At 40.2% G+C, this 20173-nt stretch overlaps 1 long non-coding RNA gene across 1 annotated transcript in view; it reads left to right on the top strand.

The window, feature by feature from the left end:
• The first annotated feature begins 543 nt into the window (after positions 1 to 543).
• Positions 544 to 20173, top strand: part of LOC148777018 (uncharacterized) — a 127716-nt gene continuing 108086 nt past the window's right edge. Inside the window, exon 1 of the long non-coding RNA XR_016037954.1 lies at positions 544 to 672. This is a non-coding gene — a long non-coding RNA (uncharacterized LOC148777018). The remainder of the gene's footprint in view (positions 673 to 20173) is intronic.

Raw genomic sequence — 20173 nt, 5'->3', positions numbered from 1 at the left:
TACCAGAAGTCAGCTGTTTTTCTGTTGGATGCAACAGGGACTAGGTAACTCAAAAAAGTGAGGTAAAAAGTACTTCTCAATACTTACCACTAAAGTGCTAGAATAAACTAAACTGCAAAATTTCATAGCATTTCTGGTGTTCAGAGGATCTTCATTTTCAACCAACAGGCTGACATTGTCTCTGCAAGAGCCCCACCAAGTGGTCATCCAGCTTGTGGGTGAAAGTCACAGAAAGATCACGAATCCTAAGAAAGAATGACATGACAGAAGATGGATGAACACAAATCCTTCTCTGTAGAGAGATTCAGATTCAGGCTTCATGTTTAAGCAGACATCTGCTTCTCTCCACCGTTTGCTTCTGCTAGCTTTCTTGTTCTTGCTTGAACTATGCTTGCTCTTTGACCTCGTGACCCCCAGTGCTTTGAGTCTTCCATTTCCTCCTAATCAATCAGCCCCTTCTGTCTTCCCATTTTCCCCTGTCCCGCCCCGGACACTGGTGTCCACCACTAAATCATGCCTTCAGTATCACTTTCACCTCTTATACAGCCATCCTCTTTCTTTGGCCCTTAGACTGAGCAGCTGAGAGTTCCTAGAGAAATATCACACAGCTGTGGGACCACTGATGTCACTACATATTGCTGCTTTCTGCCTAAGACTGGATCCTCATTGATGGTATGTCTGATCAGCTTACAGTGGTTATTCTAAATCTTCTCTCTCATCTGAAATCCCTCTTTTTGCCACCAAGCTTTCTCAGACTCAGCCGATGACAATTCTGCCATTTCCCCAAGAAAAGCCAAGGGCACAAGGTAAGGACCGTATCTCCCTTTCCCTCTTTCTTATAAGCTTATTGGCATCTGTACCTCCCCTTCCTGATGGAAGAGCTGCCCAAGGTTCATTTTTAACCTATGGCCTGGATCCCATCCCCTCCTGGCTACACAATGAGTTCATCACATCAGTCATCTCCCCTCTCCTCTTGTACCTTAGAAAACAGAGAGCACAGTACTTTATCCCCTCAAAAACAGAACAAAAAGCAAGTTTACTGTACCAGTTTGGGGTTTTTAACCAAAAGCAAAGGAAATCAACTCAACGTAATTTACCGAAAATGTAGAATTCATTGGAAAAATATTGGTGTAACTCAGAGCCTAGAAGAAAATGCTAAACAGTCAAGCTTCCTGAGGGCAGAAAGTTCAGCATCATAGAAAATGGAATGGTAGACCTTCATGGTCACATATATTTGCAGATATAGGTTCAACTGACCCTCCCTGTGCTTTACCACTCAAGATTCAGCTCCTAAGAAGGAATCACTCGACTGGCCTGCACATAAGAAACGTGTAGAGGAGACGTTCTTGATATTTCCACTTCTGACTTCCATATGGTACGGTTCACTGGATGTTGTTTGCCCTTATCTTGCTTGATTTCTCTGTAGCACTTGACAGGGATGAACATTTCCTCCTGCACAAGTTCTTGTCTTTCTCTGATCTCTGTGGCACTATTCTCTCCACTAAAAGAAAAAATATGTTGAAACTCTGTTTGGTCTCCATTGTAGATTCCTTTATTTTTTTCCCTGCGTAACCATTAAATATTGGCTTCCTGATGGCCCTGTGGATATTCTCTTCTCAGGTGTGTGGCTTCAGCTTCCTCTGCTGTCAATGTTACAAACCAAACCACATGTTAAAAGTTTCTCTCGAAGGACTTCCCTGGCAGTCCAGCAGTTAAGACTCCACACTTTCACTTCAGGGGGCACAGTTTCAGTCCCTCATTGGGGAACTAAGATCCTGCATGCCGCATGGTGGGGCCAAAGTTTTTCTTGCATCTTAGACTGAATCCCACACTTGAATTATCCAATAGAATTAAGCATATCTAAAAGAGAGGCTTCCCTGATGGCTCAGAGGGTAAAGAATCTGCCTGCAATGCAGGAGACACAGGAACCGTGGATTCGATCCCTGGGTCAGGAAGATCCCCTGGAAAAGGAAATGGCAACCCACTCCAGTATTCTTGCCTGAAAAATCCATGGACAGAGGAGCCCGGCGGGCTACAGTTCATGACCAGGACTGACTAAGCACAACATAAATAAGTGAACCTCCTTCTTTGCCCCAGATATGCTCTATTTTGGTGAGTGGCTTATCTCTAATCAGGCTCCCAGGCCCCCACTTCTTCCTGCGGGCCTTCCCAGGTCCCTGTGACACGGAACACTTACTCGTCAGTCACCAGTCCCTGACGGAACCCTGTGGCACTCACTTCCCGAATATTTCTGGTCCCCCCCTCTCCCTCACTTGTACCACGCGTGAGGTTAGGATCTTCATACTTTCTCACTCAGATTGCTACATCAACTTCCTCAAAACCAGTTTCCTTCCAAATCATACTCCGCTTTTTCAGAGTGGTTTTTCTAAAATGCTAATCTAATCTGTAAGTGTAGATTTAGGCCTTTTATCTTTTAGGACAGACTTCAAAGTCTATCCCTCACATCCTGTCTTTGCCCACTTTCTAAGCCTTGCTGGATGGCCAGTTCCTTATGTCTTTACTATAAAACAATCAAGCTTCCTTTTGGAGGGACTTGAACTATTTCATAACTTCGCCTGCATGTAAGAAATTTTGGGGGCCCTGTTAAACATGCTGGCTTTTGGCCTGGCCCTATTGAATTGGAATCCCCAGGGACAGAATATAGGAATCTCTACTAATTCTTAAGATGGGGGTGGTTTATGAAATACTACCTGGATGTTTCTTGGCAGTATTGTTGTTTCTTGTCCTGCAGTATCCTTCCCTCTTGTCCTTCAGAAGTTTAGTGTCACTTAACAGGCAATCCTCATTTTGACTTAAATGCTCCTTTTCTGTGCTCCTGTAACACCGAGACCTATCTCTGTCACAGTACTCACCACACAGATAAACATTTGACTGACTTTTCTGTAATACAACTGGTCTAAGAACTCGTTGTTCGTTCTTCCTAGAACATAATAGTAGGCATTTGACAAAAATTGCTTTGATATATAAAAATGAATAAAAAGATCAATATCTTTATTGTCATTATGGACTTTTTTTCTGTTGCTTTATCTCTAAAGATAGGCATAAGATGAAGGGTGTACAGCTTATTTAAAACACCCTTATTACTCCGATTCCACTAGAATCACACTTTAGAACAATATTTTTTGATATATGAAAACATAATATATGTGCTATAGGAAAATTGACTGTTTGTTTAGTTGCTCAGTTGTGTCTGACTCTTTGCAACCCCATGGACTATAGCCTGCCAGGCTCCTCTGTCCATAGGATTCTCCAGACAAGAATACTGGAGTGGGTTGCCATTTCCTTCTCCAAGGAAAATTGGCTAAGAAAATATATATATTAAAACCATTTAAAAAAAACAAATTAAGTAAAAAAAATGTATCAGTTCAGTTCAGTCGCTCAGTCATGTGTGACTCTTTGCAACCCCATGGATTGCAGAACGCCAGGCCTCCCTGTCCATCACCAGCTCCCAGAGCCTGCTCAAACTCATGTCCATCACGTTGGTCATGCCATCCAACCGTCTCATCTTCTGTCGTCCCCTTCTCCTCCCGCCTTCAATCTTTCCCAGCATCAGGGTCTTTTCCAATGAGTCAGTTCTTTGCATCAGGTGGTCAAAGTATTAGAGCTTAAGCATCAGTCCTTCCAATGAATATTCAGCACTGATTTCCTTTAGGATTGACTGGTTTGATCTCCTTGCAGTCCAAGGGACTCTCAAGAGTCTTCTCCAACACCACAGTTCAAAAGCATCAATTCTCCAGCCCTCAGCTTTCTTTATGATCCAACTCTCACATCCATACATGACTGCTGGAAAAACCATAGCTTTGACTAGACAGATGTTTCTTGACAAAGTAATATCTTTGTTTTTTAATATGCTGTCTAGGTTGATCATAACTTTCCTTCCAAGGAGTAAGCGGCTTTTAATTTCATGGCTGCAGTCACCATCTGCAGTGATTTTGGAGCCCAAGAAAATACTGTCTCTCATTGTTTCCACTGTTACCCCATCTATTTGCCATGAAGTGATGGGACCAGATACCATGATCTTAGTTTTTTAAATGTTAAATTTTAAGCCAGCTTTTTCACTCTCCTCTTTCACTTTCATCAAGAGGCTTTTTAGTTCCTCTTCACTTTCTGCCATAAGGGTGGTGTCATCTGCATATCTGAGGTTATTGATATTTCTCCCGGCAATCTTGATTCCAGCTTGTGCTTCCTCCAGCCCAGCGTTCCTCATGATGTACTCTGCACATAAGTTAAATAAGCAAGGTGACAATATACAACCTTGACGTACTCCTTTTCCTATTTGGACCCAGTCTGTTGTTCCATGTCCAGTTCTAACTGTTGCTTCCTGACCTGCATACAGGTTTCTCAAGAGACAGGTCAGGTGGTCTGGGATTCCCATCTGTTTCAGAATTTTCCACGGTTTATTGTGATCCACACGGTCAAAGGCTTTGGCATAGTCCATAACAGAAATAGATGTTTTTCTGGAACTCTCTTGCTTTTTCGATGATCCAGCAGATGTTGGCAATTTGATCTCTGGTTCCTCTGCCTTTTCTAAATCCAGCTTGAATACCTGGAATTTCTCAGTTCACAAACTGTTGAAGTCTTGGTTGGAGAATTTTGAGCATTACTTTGCTAGTGTGCGAGATGAGTGCAATTGTGTGGTAGTTTGAGCATTCTTTGGCATTGCCTTTCTTTGGGATTGGAATGAAGACTGACCTTTTCCAGTCCTGTGGCCCCTGCTGAGACATTAAAAAAAATGTATACATATACATAAAATACATTGGGAAGATATTCAATGCAATTCTATTACTGTTATCTTTGGATGATGAAATAATGGATGTTTTTATCCGCTTTCCTGAGAAATATGTGAATTTTATGATTAAAAATAGGATAAAAAGAGTAAATAAGCACTGTCTTCTCCAATCTACTTTGAAGATAGTGTGCATATGTGCATACACACAAATATACACAGTGCACCCCAACTTCCCTGGTGGTCCAGTGGTTGAGACTCTGCCTTTCCAAGGCAAGGGGTGCAGGTTCAGTCCCTAGCTGGGAAACTAAGATCCTACAGGCTGTGTGGCCAAAAAAAAAAAAAAATACAAATGCACCCCAAAAGTAAATGAAATGTTTGGACCCTTTGAGACTTGACTGTTCTATAGAAAGATAAAATTCTTCAGAGAAAACAGAGTACTGAACTGATACAAGGGTCTCAGGAACACAATAAACATGTAACTCTTGTCAAAAATAATTATCTATTAAGTATAAAAATGGGAAAGTTGTGTTTAAAACGTATTCAAAACACAAATTCTTTGATATTTGTAAGCAGGCAGGGCTCAGCCAGGAGAGAGAAATGTCCTCCAGGGAGAATGTTTTACTCAAGTGAGATATTGGGGTCCTTGAAGATTATAAACCAGTTAGATACACGATGCTCTTCCTCAGGGCAATTTAGTCAACTGTGCAGTTAACATCATCAACTGCCAAAAGGAAGCAATTTCCTGCTTCATTTTGCTAAGGAGATTAAAATAGGAAAAAGGAAGAGTCTAAAAAAGATTCAAGTTGAATAGTTTTTTATCTACCTTCAAGCTGGTGATCTTAGAAGACTTTTCTATATTTCTTGAAATAGTGCTTCATGAAGTTTATTAATTTTCCTTAAATATTTCTGCAAATATTAGTAATTAAGATTTACTCTTTGGGGGGATAAAAGACCTTTTAATAAAATGAAAATAATTGAATGGCCTGTGAGCCACACCTGCCCCTTCTTATCTCTGGAGAGAAAAGCTCAAGAACATGATTATGTCTTTTTTTTTTTTTTTTTTAAGAACATGATTATGTCTTAAAGCACCAACCTTCACTGGTGGAATCAACAAGAATGGCAATGTTACTGGCATGGAGGGAATATGTCAACCTTCCTTTAGCTGGCCTTATCAACTCTGACTGTAAATGTCATAAGACAAAATAAACAATAACTGACTCATAAGCCTAGATGTAAAAAATATAAATTAACTTAAATTCCTGCATTTTGGCTGGAATAATGAACCTTAAAAACTATCTGTTAATTAGAAATTTCACGGACACTCAAGGCCTTCCCCAGTGGCTCAGTGGTAAAGAATCCACCTGCCAATGCAGGAGACCTGGGTTTGATCCCTGGGTCAGAAAGATCCTCTGGAGGAGGGCAAGGCGACCCACCTCAGCATTCTTGCCTGGAGAATCCTATACAGTCCATAGGACTGCAAAGAGGTGAACACAACTGAAGCTACTAAGCATGTCGGGGCACTTGAAATATATTCAAATAAAGTTAATCTCTAAAATCATGTGCAATTTAGTCATAAATAAATTTTCTTGTAACGTGATTTTTTTTTCATTGTGTATTTTGATGCTATTATTTTTTAATTAAAACATGTTTATTATTTAGCTTCAGTGGGTCTTAGTTGTGGTTTTTGGACTCTCTATTTGGGGTGCACAGGCTTCACTGCTCCGTGGCATGTGAGATCTTAGTTCCCCAACCAGGAATTGAAACTTCATCCCCTGCATTGCAAGGTGGATTCTTAATCACTGGACCACTAGGCAAGTCCTCTGATGCTATTATTTTAAGTAAGAATTCCTGGTGAAATTAAAATGCAAACTCCATGAATACTTGATTTTTGGACATTTTTTTGTCGGGAGTAGATCTATTACATAAAATAGGGCCAAAAAAATCTGTATTTGAGTATCACATTAATCCACTTAAATTAAAATATATATTGTTTAGTTGTGTAAACCACTTCAAGCACAAAAGATTAATACTAGAAAGCACTGAAATGTGTAATGCTCTAGCAAATTGTGACTAGGGAATCTTAAATCAAGGCATCAGTCGACCAGGAAGGTTTAACATCTGGCCTTTGATTTATAAAACTGTGTTGCTTACTCTGCAGGTGTCAAGTCCTAAGTGATCTAATAGTAAGCAGCTTCTTTTTCCTTCTTGTTTTCAAAAAGCTGAGAGTTATCTTGGCAAGATTCAGTAACAGGAATGCTTTTTGAATAAAAGACCTGAGAAATTTTTCTTGGCCTTATTGAGAACTAGCATATAAATGGCAAGCATTGATTTAACCACGTCAGTATACTTGCCTTGAGAACCCCATGAACAGTATCAAAGGGCAAAATGATAGGATACTGAATGAGGAATTCCCCAGGTCGGTAGGTGCCCAGTATGCTACTGGAGCTCAGTGGAGAAGTAACTCTAGAAGGAAGGAAGGGATGGAGCAAAAGCAACACCAATACCCAGTTGTGGATGTGACCGGTGATAGAAGCAAGGTCCGATGCTGTAAAGAGCAATATTGCATAGGAACCCGGAATGTTAGGTCCATGAATCAAGGTAAATTGGAAGTGGTCAAACAGGAGATGGCAAGAGTGAACATCGACATTCTAGGAATCAGTGAACTAAAATGGACTGGAATGGGTGAATTTAACTCAGATGACCATTATATCTACTACTGTGGGCAGGAATCCCTTAGAAGAAATGGAGTAGCCATCATGGTCAACAAGAGAGTCCGAAATCCTGTACTTGGATGCAATCTTAAAAACGACAGAATGATTTCTGTTTGTTTCCAAGGCAAACCATTCAATATTACAGTAATCCAAGTCTATGCCCCAACCAGTAACGCTGAAGAAGCCAAAGTTGAACAGTTCTATGAAGACCTACAAGACCTTTTAGAACTAACACCCAAAAAAGATGTCCTTTTCATCACAGGGGACTGGAATGCAAAAGTAGGAAGTCAAGAAACACCTGGAGTAACTGGCAAATTTGGCCTTGGAGCACGGAATGAAGCAGGGCAAAGGCTAATAGAGTTTTGTCAAGAGAATGCACTGGTCATAGCAAACACCCTCTTCCAACAACACAAGAGAAGACTCTACACATGGACATCACCAGATGGTCAACACCGAAATCAGATTGATTATATTCTTTGCAGCCAAAGATGGAGAAGCTGTATACAGTTAGCAAAAACAAGACCAGGAGCTGACTGTGGCTCAGATCATGAACTCCTTATTGCCAAATTCAGACTGAAATGGAAGAAAGTAGGGAAAACCACTAGACCATGCAGATATGACCTAAATCAAATCCCTTATGATTATGCAGTGGAAGTGAGAAATAGATTTAAGGGACTAGATCTGATAGATAGAGTGCCTGATGAACTATGGACGGAGGTTCATGACATTGTACAGGAGACAGGGACCAAGACCATCCCCATGGAAAAGAAATGCAGAAAAGCAAAATGGCTGTCTGAGGAGGCCTTACAAATAGCTGTGAAAAGAAGAAAAGCAAAAAGCAAAGGAGAAAAGAAAAGATATAAGCATCTGAATGCAGAGTTCCAAAGAATAGCAAGGAGAGATAAGAAAGCCTTCCTCAGCGATCAATGCAAAGAAATAGAGGAAAACAACAGAATAGGAAAAACAAGAGATCTTTTCAAGAAAATTAGAGATTCCCAGGAAACATTTCATGCAAAGATGGGCTCGATAAAGGACAGAAATGGTATGGACCTAAGAGAAGCAGAAGATATTAAGAAGAGGTGGCAAGAATACACAGAAGAACTGTACAAAAAAGATCTTCATGACCAAGATAGTCACAATAACGTGATCACTGACCTAGAGCCAGACATCTTGGAATGTGAAGTCAAGTGGGCCTTAGAAAGCATCACTACTAACAAAGCTAGTGGAGGTGATGGAATTCCAGTTGAGCTACCTCAAATCTTGAAAGATGATGCTGTGAAAGTGCTGCACTCCATATGCCAGCAAATTTGGAAAACTCAGCAGTGGCCACAGGACTGGAAGAGGTCAGTCTTCATTCCAATCCGAAAGAAAGGCAATGCCAAAGAATGCTCAGACTACCGCACAATTGCACTCATCTCACACGCTAGTAAAGTCATGCTCAAAATTCTCCAAGCCAGGCCTCAGCAATATGTGAACTGAGAACTCCCAAATGTTCAAGCAGGTTTTAGAAAAGGCAGAGGCACCAGAGATCAAATTGCCAACATCCACTGGATCATGGAGAAAGCAAGAGAGTTCCAGAAAAACATCTATTTCTGCTTTATTGACTATGCCAAAGCCTTTGACTGTGTGGATCACAATAAACTATGGAAAATTCTAAAAGAGATGGGAATCCCAGACCACCTGACCTGCCTCTTGAGAAACCTGTATGCAGGTCAGGAAGCGACAGTCAGAACTGGACATGGAACAACAGACTGGTTCCAAATAGGAAAAGGTGTACGTCAAGGCTGTATATTGTCACCTTGCTTATTTAACTTACATGCAGAGTACATCATGAGGAACGCTGGGCTGGAAGAAGCACAAGCTGGAATCAAGATTGCTGGGAGAAATATCAATAACCTCAGATATGCAGATGATACCACCCTTATGGCAGAAAGTGAAGAGGAACTCAAAGGCCTCTTGATGAAAGTGAAAGAGGAGACTGAAGAGGTTGGCTTGAAGCTCAACATTCAGAAAACAAAGATCATGGCATCTGGTCCCATCACTTCATGGGAAATAGATGGAAAAACAGTGGAAACAGTGTCAGACTTTATTTTTTTGGGCTCCAAAAATCACTGCAGATGCTGATTGCAGCTATGAAATTAAAAGACGCTTGCTCCTTGGAAGGAAAGTTATGACCAACCTTGATAGTATATTACAAAGCAGAGACATTACTTTGCCAACCAAGGTCCTTCTAGTCAAGGCAATGGTTTTTCCCGTGGTCATGTATGGATGTGAGAGTTGGACTGTGAAGAAAGCTGATCTCCGAAGAATCGATGCTTTTGAACTGCGGTGCTGGAGAAGACTCTTGAGAGTCCCTTATACTGCAAGGAGATCCAACCAGTCCATTCTAAAGGAGATCAATTCTGGGTGTTCATTGGAGGGACTGATGCTAAGGCTGAAACTGCAATACTTTGGCCACCTCATGCAACGAGTTGACTCACTGGAAAAGACTCTGATGCTGAGAAAGGTTGGGGGCGGGAGGAGAAGGGGACGACGGAGAATGAGATGGCTGGATGGCATCACCGACTCTGTGGACATGAGTTTGAGTGTACTCCGGGAGTTGGTGATGGACAGGGAGGCCTGGCGTGCTGTGATTCATGGGGTCGCGGAGAGTCGGACACGACTGAGCGACTGAACTGAACTGAACTGAATATTGTTTGATTCCTTTCCTGAGGTGGTGTTTTACTTGTTCCTTCACCTGCAATAATCTCTAATCTAGAAGTTAAAAGCAAAGGCTTTATAAAGTTTAAGCATTCTTGCCAAAGTTAAATTCATAGGTTGTATTGCATCACACTGGGAGTCACAAATGTCTGGTAATCCCACCAGTGGTGATAAAATTTGGCCATAGGGTTGAGAGATTTGAAAGATTGATCCTTCCTTTGTAAAGGTATGTTTCTCAGCTTATGATCAAATTTTCATTTTAGAAAAGAACTCACTGAATGGCCAGGTTACCAACAGCCATTTGCATAATCCTTTTAGCACCAGTTGATAAGAGGATGGAATCAGTAATCTCATTAGGGCTTGCAAAGTACTTGTAGCTGTAATTCTATCATTTATTTCACAGTTCTTTCTTCTGTCAGGTAGACTATCTTCAGCTGAGGCTATTTTTTATTTTAGATGACAGCTCCCTATGAAAAGGTGGAAGAAATGTTAACTCATTTCTTGGCCTCTAAAGTTTGGAAGTAATTTATTGAGCAGATATCTGTCTTCAGAACTCTAACTGACCCTGCACAATGTGACTGCTTTCTAATGCATAGTCTGTTAATTTTAAAAAATGATTCCCATTGTGCTTGTGCCAAAGTGGCTTTCTGGGAACAATTATTATGGAGTATTGCATATCCTGTTTGTTTCCTGTTGTCATGAAAGTTCCCTTAGTGTCTGAAGATGCAGTAATCACTGCTTTTACTCTATTCATTATATGCTTTGTAGGGATTACTTGATTCGTGTCCTGACAGAGTATTCCCATGATGTTCCATCATCTCTGCTGTGTTTCAGTTATTTCATTTATAGCACTTATTTGGTGCTAAATGTGTTTTCACAAATATCCAATGCCGTATCCTGCTCCTTCCCATTCTGCCATCACTAACATTCTCCTCGGTATCCAAATAAATCGTGGAACTCTCTTGTAGGTGGCTTCAGAAACAATTCATATGGCCAATATTAAAAAAACAACAACAAAGATCTAGCACATTGGGTAGAAAATCATCTCTTGAAAATTTTAATTAGTTATAATTAAATTTTATTTGCGACAGATATCTGCTCAGTAAATTACCTCCAAACTTTAGAGGCAAAGAAATGAGTTAACATTTCTTTCACCTTCCCAGAGGGAGCTGTCATCTGGAGCAATAAAAATAGTAGCTTCAGCTGAATATAGTTTACTTGACAGAAGAAAGTGAGTTTATTGTGATTCAGTTGCTCTGTTGTGTCTGACTCTTTGCGACCCAATGGACTGCAGCACTCCAGGCCTCCCTGTCCATCACCAACTCCTGGAGCTTGCTCAAACTCATGTCCATCGAGTCAGTGATGACATCCAACCATCTCATCCTCTGTCATCCCTTCTCTTTCTGCCTTCAATATTTTCAAGCATCAGGGTCTTTTCCAGTGAGTCAGTTCTTCACATAAGCTGACCAAAGTATTGGAGCTTCAGCTTCAGCATCAGTCCTTCCAGTGAGTACTCAGGACTGATTTCCTTTTGGATTGACTGGCTTGATCTCCTTGCAGTCCAAGGGACTCTCAAGAGTCTTTGCCAACACCACAGTTCAAAACATCAATTCTTTGGCACTCAGTTTTCTTTATGGTCCAACTCTCACATCCATACATGACTACTGGAAAAACCATAGCTTTGACTAGATGGACCTTTGTTGACAAAGTTATGTCTCTGCTTTTTAATATGCGGCCTAGATTGGTCATAGCTTTTTTCCCAAGGAGCAAGCATCTTTTAATTTCATGGCTGCAGTCACCATCTGCAGTGATTTTGGATCCCCCAAAAATAAAGTCTCTCACTGTTTCCCCATCTATTTCCCAAGAAGTGATGGGACAAGATGCCATGATCTTAGTTTTCTGAATGTTGAGTTTTAAACCAACTTTTCCACTCTCCTCTTTCGCTTTCATCAAGAGACTCTAGTTCTTCTTTGCTTTCTGCCGTAAGAGTGGTGTCACTTACATATTTGAGGTTATTGATATTTCTTCTGGAAATCTTGATTACAGCTTGTGCTTCATCCAGCCCAGCATTTCACATGATGTACTCTGCATATAAGTTAAATAATCAGGGTGATGATATACAGCCTTGACTTACTCCTTTCCCTATTTGGAACCAGTCTTTTGTTCCATGTCCAGTTCTAACTATTGATTCCTGACCCGCACACAGATTTCTCAAGAGGCAGGTCAGGTGGTATGGTATTCCTATCTCTTTAAGAATTTCCCAGAGTTTGTTGTGGTCCACATAGTCAAAGGCTTTGGCGTAGTCAATAAAGCAGAAGTATATGTTTTTCTGGAACTCTCTTGCTTTTTCAATGATCCAGCACATGTTGGCAATTTGATCTCTGGTTCCTCTGCCTTTTCTAAATCCAGCTTGAACATCTATAAGTTCACTGCTTAAAATTCAGGCTTAAACTAAATGTAGCTGGGAAAACCACTAGGCCATACAGATATAACTTAAGTCCAATTCCCCTATGAATATGCAGTGGAGGTAATGAATAGATTCAAAGGATTAGAACTTGTAAACAATTTGCCTGAAGAAATATGGACAGAGGTCTATAATATTGTAGAGGAGGCAGTGAACAAAACCATCCCAAAGAAAAAGAAAAGCAAGAACCCACAATGGTTATCTGAGGAGACCTTACACACAGCTAAAGAAAAAACAGAAGCAAAAAGCAAGGGAGAATAGGAAAGTTATATCCAACTAAATGTAGATTTCCAAAGAACAGGATGGAGAGACAAGAAGGCCTTTTTCAATAAACAGTGTTTAAAACTAGAAGAAAACAGCAGAAGGGGAAAGACTAGAGGTCTCTTCAGAAAAACTGGAGATATCAAGGGAACATTTTGCACCAAAAATGGACACAATAAAGGACAGTAATGGTAGAGACCTAGTAGATGCTGAAGAGATCAAGAAGCAATGTAAATAGTACGTGGAAGAGCTGTCCAAAAAAGATCCAAATGAACCATATTACTACAGTGCTGTGATCAGCCAGCCAGAACCAGACATTCTGGAGAGAGAAGTCAAGTGGGCCTTAGGAAGCACTGCTGTTAATAAAGCTAGTGGATGTGACGGAATTCCAGTAGAACTATTAAAAAACCTAAAGGATAATACCATCAAGGTGTTGAATTCAATATATTAGCAAATCTGGAAGACCCAGCGGTGGCCATAGGACTGGAAAAGGTCAATCCTCATCCCAGTTTCCAAGAAGGGTAGTAAGTACTAAAGAATGCTCAAACCATAGGACAATTGCACTCATCTCCCATGCTAGTAAGGTCATGCTTAAAAATCTTGCGTGCTAGGCTTCAGCATTATGCAAAGCAAGAACCTCCAGATGTCCAAGCTGGATTTAGAAAAGGAAGAGGAACCAGAGATCAAATTTCCAACATTCACTGGACCATAGAGAAAGCTAGGGAATTCCAGAAAAAACATCTACCTCTGTTTCATCAGCTATGCCAAAGCCTTTGACCATGTGGATCATAATAAACTGGGAAAAGCTCTTAAAGAGATGGCAATACCAGAGTATCTTACCTGTCCCCTGAGAAACATGTATGCAGGTCAAGAAGCATGAGTTAGAACCCTGTATGAAGCAATTGATTGGTTTAAGATTGAGAAAGGAGCATGACAGGGTTGTCTGCCGTCACCCTGTTTGTTTATAATCTATATGCTGAGCACATCATGAGAAATGCTGGGCTGGATGAGTTACAAGCTGGAATAAAGATAGGTGGGAGAAACATCAACAACCTCAGATATGTGGATGATACCACTCTAATGGCAGAAAGCGAAGAGGTACCAAAGAGCCTCTTGATGAGAGCGAAGGAGGTGAGTGAAAGAGCTGGTTTAAAACTAAATATTAAAAAAACTAAGATTATGGCATCCAACCCCATTACTTCATGGCAAATAGAGGGGGGAAAGGTGGAAGTAATGACGGACTCTTCTTGGACTCTAAAGTCACTGCAGATGGTGACTGCAGTCATGAAATCAGAAGATGTTTGCTCCTTGGCAGGAAAGCTAAGACAAACCTAGACAGCGTGTTGAAAAGCAGACATTACTCTGCCAACAAATGTCTATATAGTCAAGGCTATGGTCTTCCCTGTGGTCACATATGGTTGTGAGAAAGTGAAAGAAAAGTGAAGTCACTCAGTCGTGTCCAACTCTTTGTGACCCATGGACTTTAGCCTGCCAGGCTCCTCCATCAGGCAAGAATACTGGAATGCGTTGCCATTTCCTTCTCCAGGGGATCTTCCTGACCTAGGGATCGAACCCAGGTCTCCCGCATTATAGGCAGATGGTTGTGAAAGTTGGACCATAAAGAAGACGGAGCACTGAAGAACTGATACCTTTGAATTGGTGCTGGAGAAGACTCTTGAGAGTCCTTGGACTCAAGGAGATCAAACCAGTCAATCTTAAGGGAAATCAACCCTGAATACTCATTGGAAGGACTGGAACTGAAGCCAAAACTCCAGTATTTTGGTCATCTCATGCGAACAGCTAATTCATTGGAAAAGTCCCTGATGCTGGGAGAAGAGGGCATTGGAGGATGAGATGGGTGGATGGCATCACCAATGCAATGGACAGTATTTGGGCAAACTTCCCGAGATGGTGAGCTCCCTTGGTGGCTCAGAGTAAAGAGTCTATCTGCAATATGGGAGACCTGGGTTCCATCCCTGGTCGGGAAGATCCCCTGAAGATGGAAATGGCAACGCACTCCAGTATTCTTGCCTGAGAATCCCCATGAGCAGAGGAACCTGGCAGACTACAGTCTATGGGGTTGCATAGAGTTGGACACTACTGGGCAACTGTTCAACAACAATCCATTTCTTATTCATATTATTACTAAACTTCAAAGTCACTTCAGAAACATGCGGCGATACAATGAATGCACCACTTGAAGTGTCCCAATATCCATCATGCTTCAGGTTCTATTTCCTGTGTTGACATATCTAAAAACTCAGAAACACAATTTTTCCTAATCACCTAGACATATTTACTCATGTACACTCACTAAATCTAGAGGAGGCGGAAGTGTCAAGCAGAAAGTCAATAGAAATATACCCTCGAAAGGGACAGAGCATTACTGACTAGTCTACGTGGTTCCTCTTCTCCCTTCTGCCACTAAAATCTGTGGAAGGATCTTCAGGGACAGCGAATTAGATACTTTTTAAAAAATCTAGAGGAGGCGGAAGTGTCAAGCAGAAAGTCAATAGAAATATACCCTCGAAAGGGACAGAGCATTACTGACTAGTCTACGTGGTTCCTCTTCTCCCTTCTGCCACTAAAATCTGTGGAAGGATCTTCAGGGACAGCGAATTAGATACTTTTTAAAAAATTTTAATTGGAGGCTAATTACTTTACAGTATTGTATTGGTTTTGCCATACATTGACATGAATCCACCATGGGTATACATATGTTCTCCATCCTAAAACCCCTCCCACCTCCCTCCCCATCCCATCCCTCTGGGTCATCCCAGTGCACCAGCCCCAAGCATCCTGTATCATACATTGAACCTGGACTGGCGATTCGTTTCACATATGATAATATACATGTTTCAATGCCATTCTCCCAAATCATCCCACCCTCACCCTCTCCCACAGAGTCCAAAAGACTCTTCTATTCATCTGTGTCTCTTTTGCTGTCTCGTATACAGGGTTATTGTTACCATCTTTCTAAATTCCATATATATGCGTTAGCATACTGTATTGGCGTTTTTCTTTCTGGCTTACTTCACTCTGTATAATAGGCTCCAGTTTCATCCACCTCATTAGAGCTGATTCAAATGCATTCTTTTTAATGGCTGAGTAATACTCCATTGTGTGTATGTACCACAGCTTTCTTATCCATTCGTCTGCTGAAGGACATCTAGGTTGCTTTCATGTCCTGGCTATTATGAACAGTGCTGTGATGAACATTGAGGTACACATGTCTCTTTCAGTTCTGGTTTCCTTGGTGTGTATGCCCAGGAGTGTGATTGCTGGGTCGTATGGCAGTTCTATTTCCAGTTTTTAAAGAAATCTCCACACTGTTCTCCATAGTGGCTGTACTAGTTTGCATTCCCACCAACAGTGTAAGAGGGTTCCCTTCTCTCCACACCCTCTCCAGCATTTATTACATGTAGACTTTTGGATAGCAGCCATTCTGACTGGCGTGAAATGGTATCTCATTGTGGTTTTGATTTGCATTTCTCTGATGATGAGTGATGTTGAGCATCTTTTCATGTGTTTGTTAGCCATCTGTATGTCTTCTTTAGAGAAATGTCTGTTTAGTTCTTTGGCCCAGTTTTTGATTGGGTCATTTATTTTTCTGGAATTGAGCTACAGGAGTTGTTTGTATATTTTTGAGATTCATTCTTTGTCAGTTGCTTTGTTTGCTATTATTTTCTCGCATTCTGATGGCTGTCTTTTCACCTTTCTTATAGTTTCCTTTGTTGTGCAGAAGCTTTTAATTTTAATTAGGTCCCATTTGTTTAGTTTTGCTTTTATTTCCAATATTCTTGGAGGTGGGTCATGGAGGATCCTGCTGTGATTTATGTCAGAGAGTGTTTTGCCTATATTCTCCTCTGGGAGTTTTATTGGAGAAGGCAATGGCAACCCACTCCAGTGTTCTTGCCTGGAGAATCCCAGGGACAGCAGAGCCTGGTGGGCTGCCGTCTTTAGGGTTGCACAGAGTCGGACACGACTGAAGTGACTTAGCAGCAGCAGCAGCAGGAGTTTTATAGTTTCTGGTCTTAGGTTTAGATCTTTAATCCATTTTGAGTTTATTTTTGTGTATGGTGTTGGAAAGTGTTCTAGTTTCAGTCTTTTACAAGTGGTTGACTAGTTCACCCAGCACTATTACTTAAAGAGATTGTCTTTTCTCCATTGTATATTCTTCCCTCCTTTGTCAAAGATAAGATGTCCATAGGTGCGTGGATTTATCTCTGGGCTTTCTGTTTTGTTCCACTGATCTATATTTCTGTCTTTGTGCTAGTGCCATACTGTCTTGATGACTGTGACTTTGTAGTAGAGCCTGAAGTCAAACAGGTTGATTCCTCCAGTTCCATTTTTCTTTCTCAAGATCGCTTTGGCTATTCGAGGTTTTTTGTATTTCCATACAAATTGTGAAATTATTTGTTCTACTCAGTGAAAAATACTGTCGGTAGCTTGATAGGGATTGCATTGAATCTATAGATTACTTTGGGTAGTATACTCATTTTCACTATATTGATTCTTCTGATCCATGAACATGGTATATTTCTCCATCTATTAGTGTCCTCTTTGATTTCTTTCACCAGTATATAGGTCTTTTGTTTCTTTAGGTAGATATATTCCTAAGTATTTAATTCTTTTCATTGCAATGGTGAATGGAATTGCTTCCTTAATTTCTCTTTCTATTTTCTCATTATTAGTGTATAGGAATGCAAGGGATTTCTGTGTGTTGATTTTATATCCTGCAACTTTACTATATTCATTGATTAGCTCTAGTAATTTTCTGGTAGAGTCTTTAGGGTTTTCTGTGTAGAGGATCATGTCATCTGCAAACAGTGAGAGTTTTACTTCTTCTTTTCCAATTTGGATTCCTTTTATTTCTTTTTCTGCTCTGATTGCTGTGGCCAAAACTTCCAAAACTATGTTTAATGGTAGTGGTGAGAGTGGGCACCCTTGTTTTGTTCCTGACTTTAGGGGAAATGCTTTCAATTTTTCACCATTGAGGATAATGTTTGCTGTGGGTTTGTCATATATAGCTTTTATTATGTTGTGGTATGTTCCTTCTATTCCTGCTTTCTGGAGGGTTTTTTTTTTTCTTTTTAATCATAAATGGATGTTGAATTTTGTCAAAGGCTTTCTCTGCATCTATTGAGATAATCATATGGTTTTTATTTTTCAATTTTTTAATGTGGTGTATTACATTGATTGATTTTTGGATATTGAAGAATCCTTGCATCCCTGGGATAAAGCCCACTTGGTCATGATGTATGATCTTTTTAATGTGTTGTTGGATTCTGATTGCTAGAATTTTGTTAAGGATTTTTGCATCTATGTGCATCAGTGATATTGGCCTGTAGTTTTATTTTTTTGCATGGCATCTTTGTCAGATTTTCGTATTAGGATGATGGTGGCCTCATAGAATGAGTTAGGAAGTTTACCTTCCTCTGCAATTTTCTGGAAGCATTTGAGTAGGATAGGTGTTAGCTGTTCTCTAAATTTTTGGTAGAATTCAGCTGTGAAGCCGTCTGGTCCTGGGCTTTTGTTTGCTGGAAGATTTCTGATTACAGCTTCTATTTCCATGCTTGTGATGGGTCTATTAAGGTTTTCTATTTCTTCCTGGTTCAGTTTTGGAGAGTTGTACTTTTCTAAGAATTTGTCCATTTCTTCCAAGTTGTCTATTTTATTGGCATATAGTTGCTGATAGTAGTCTCTTATGATCCTTTGTATTTCTGTGTTGTCTGTTATGATCTCTCCATTTTCATTTCTAATTTTATTGATTTGATTTTTCTCCCCTTGTTTCTTGATGAATCTGGCTAACGGTTTGTCAATTTTATTTATCTTCTCAAAGAACCAGCTTTTGGCTTTGTTGATTTTTGCTATGGTCTCTTTTGTTTCTTTTGCGTTTATTTCTGCCCTAATTTTGAAGATTTCTTTCCTTCTACTCACCCTGGGGTTCTTCATTTCTCCCTTTTCTAGTTGCTTTAGGTGTAGAGTTAGGTTATTTAGTTGACTTTTTTCTTGTTTCTTGAGGTATGCCTGTATTGCTATGAACCTTCCCCTTAGCACTACTTTCACAGTGTCCCAGAGGTTTTGGGTTGTTGTGTTTTCATTTTCATTCATTTCTATGCATATTTTGATTTCTTTTTTGATTTCTTATGTGATTTGTTGGTTATTCAACAGTGTGGTGTTCAGCCTCCATATGTTGGAAGTTTAAATAGTTTTTCTCCTGTAATTGAGATCTGATCTTACTGCATTGTGGTCAGAAAAGATGCATGGAATGATATCAGTTTTTTTTAATTTACCAAGGCTAGATTTATGGCCCAGGATGTGACCTTTCCTGGAGAAGGTTCCGTGTGCAATTGATAAAAAGGTGAAATTCATTATTTTGGGGTGAAATGTCCTATAGATATCAATTAGGTCTAACTGGTCTATTGTATCATTTAAAGTTTGTGTTTCCTTGTTAATTTTCTGTTCTATTATTGTGATATTGTTAATTTCCCCTTTCATACTTGTTAGCATTTGTCTTATATATTGCAGTGCTCCTATTTTGGTTGCATGTATATTTATAATTGTTATATCTTCTTCTTGGATTGATCTTTTGATCATTATGTATTGTCCTTCTTTGTCTCTTTCACAGCCTTTGTTTTAAAGTCTATTTTATCTGATATGAGTATTGCTACTCCTGCTTTCTTTTGGTCTCTCTTTGCGTGGAATATCTTTTTCCAGCCCTTCACTTTCAGTCTGTATGTGTCCCTTGTTTTGAGGTGGGTCTCTTGTAGACAACATATATGGGGGTCTTGTTTTTGTATCCATTCAGCCAGACTTTGTCTTTTGGTTGGGGCATTCAACCCATTTACATTTAAGGTAATTATTGATAAGTATGATCCCATTGCCATTTACTTTATTGTTTTGGGTTCGAGTTTATACACCCTTTCTGTGTTTCTTGTCTAGAGAAGATCCTTTAGCATTTGTTGGAGAGCTGGTTTGGGTGGTGCTGAATTCTCTCAGCTTTTGCTTGTCTGTGAAGCTTTTGATTTCTCCTTCATATTTGAACGAGATCCTTGCTGGGTACAGTAATCTGGGCTGTGGGTTATTTTCTTTCATCACTTTAAGTATGCCCTGCCATTTCCTCCTGGCCTGAAGAGTTTCTATTGAAAGATCAGCTGTTATCCTTATGGGGATCCCCTTGTGTGTTATTTGTTGTTTTTCCTTTGCTGCTTTTAATATTTGTTCTTTGTGTTTGATCTTTGTTAATTTTATTGATATGTGTCTCGGGGTGTTTCGCCTTCGGTT

The sequence above is a fragment of the Moschus berezovskii genome, chromosome 8 (genome assembly GCF_049115385.1).
Source record: "Moschus berezovskii isolate FMDL1 chromosome 8, NW_MosBer_1.0, whole genome shotgun sequence".
Lineage (NCBI taxonomy): Eukaryota > Metazoa > Chordata > Mammalia > Artiodactyla > Moschidae > Moschus > Moschus berezovskii.
Note: the sequence above shows the minus strand (reverse complement) of the source record. Positions and strands in the feature narration are given on the sequence as shown.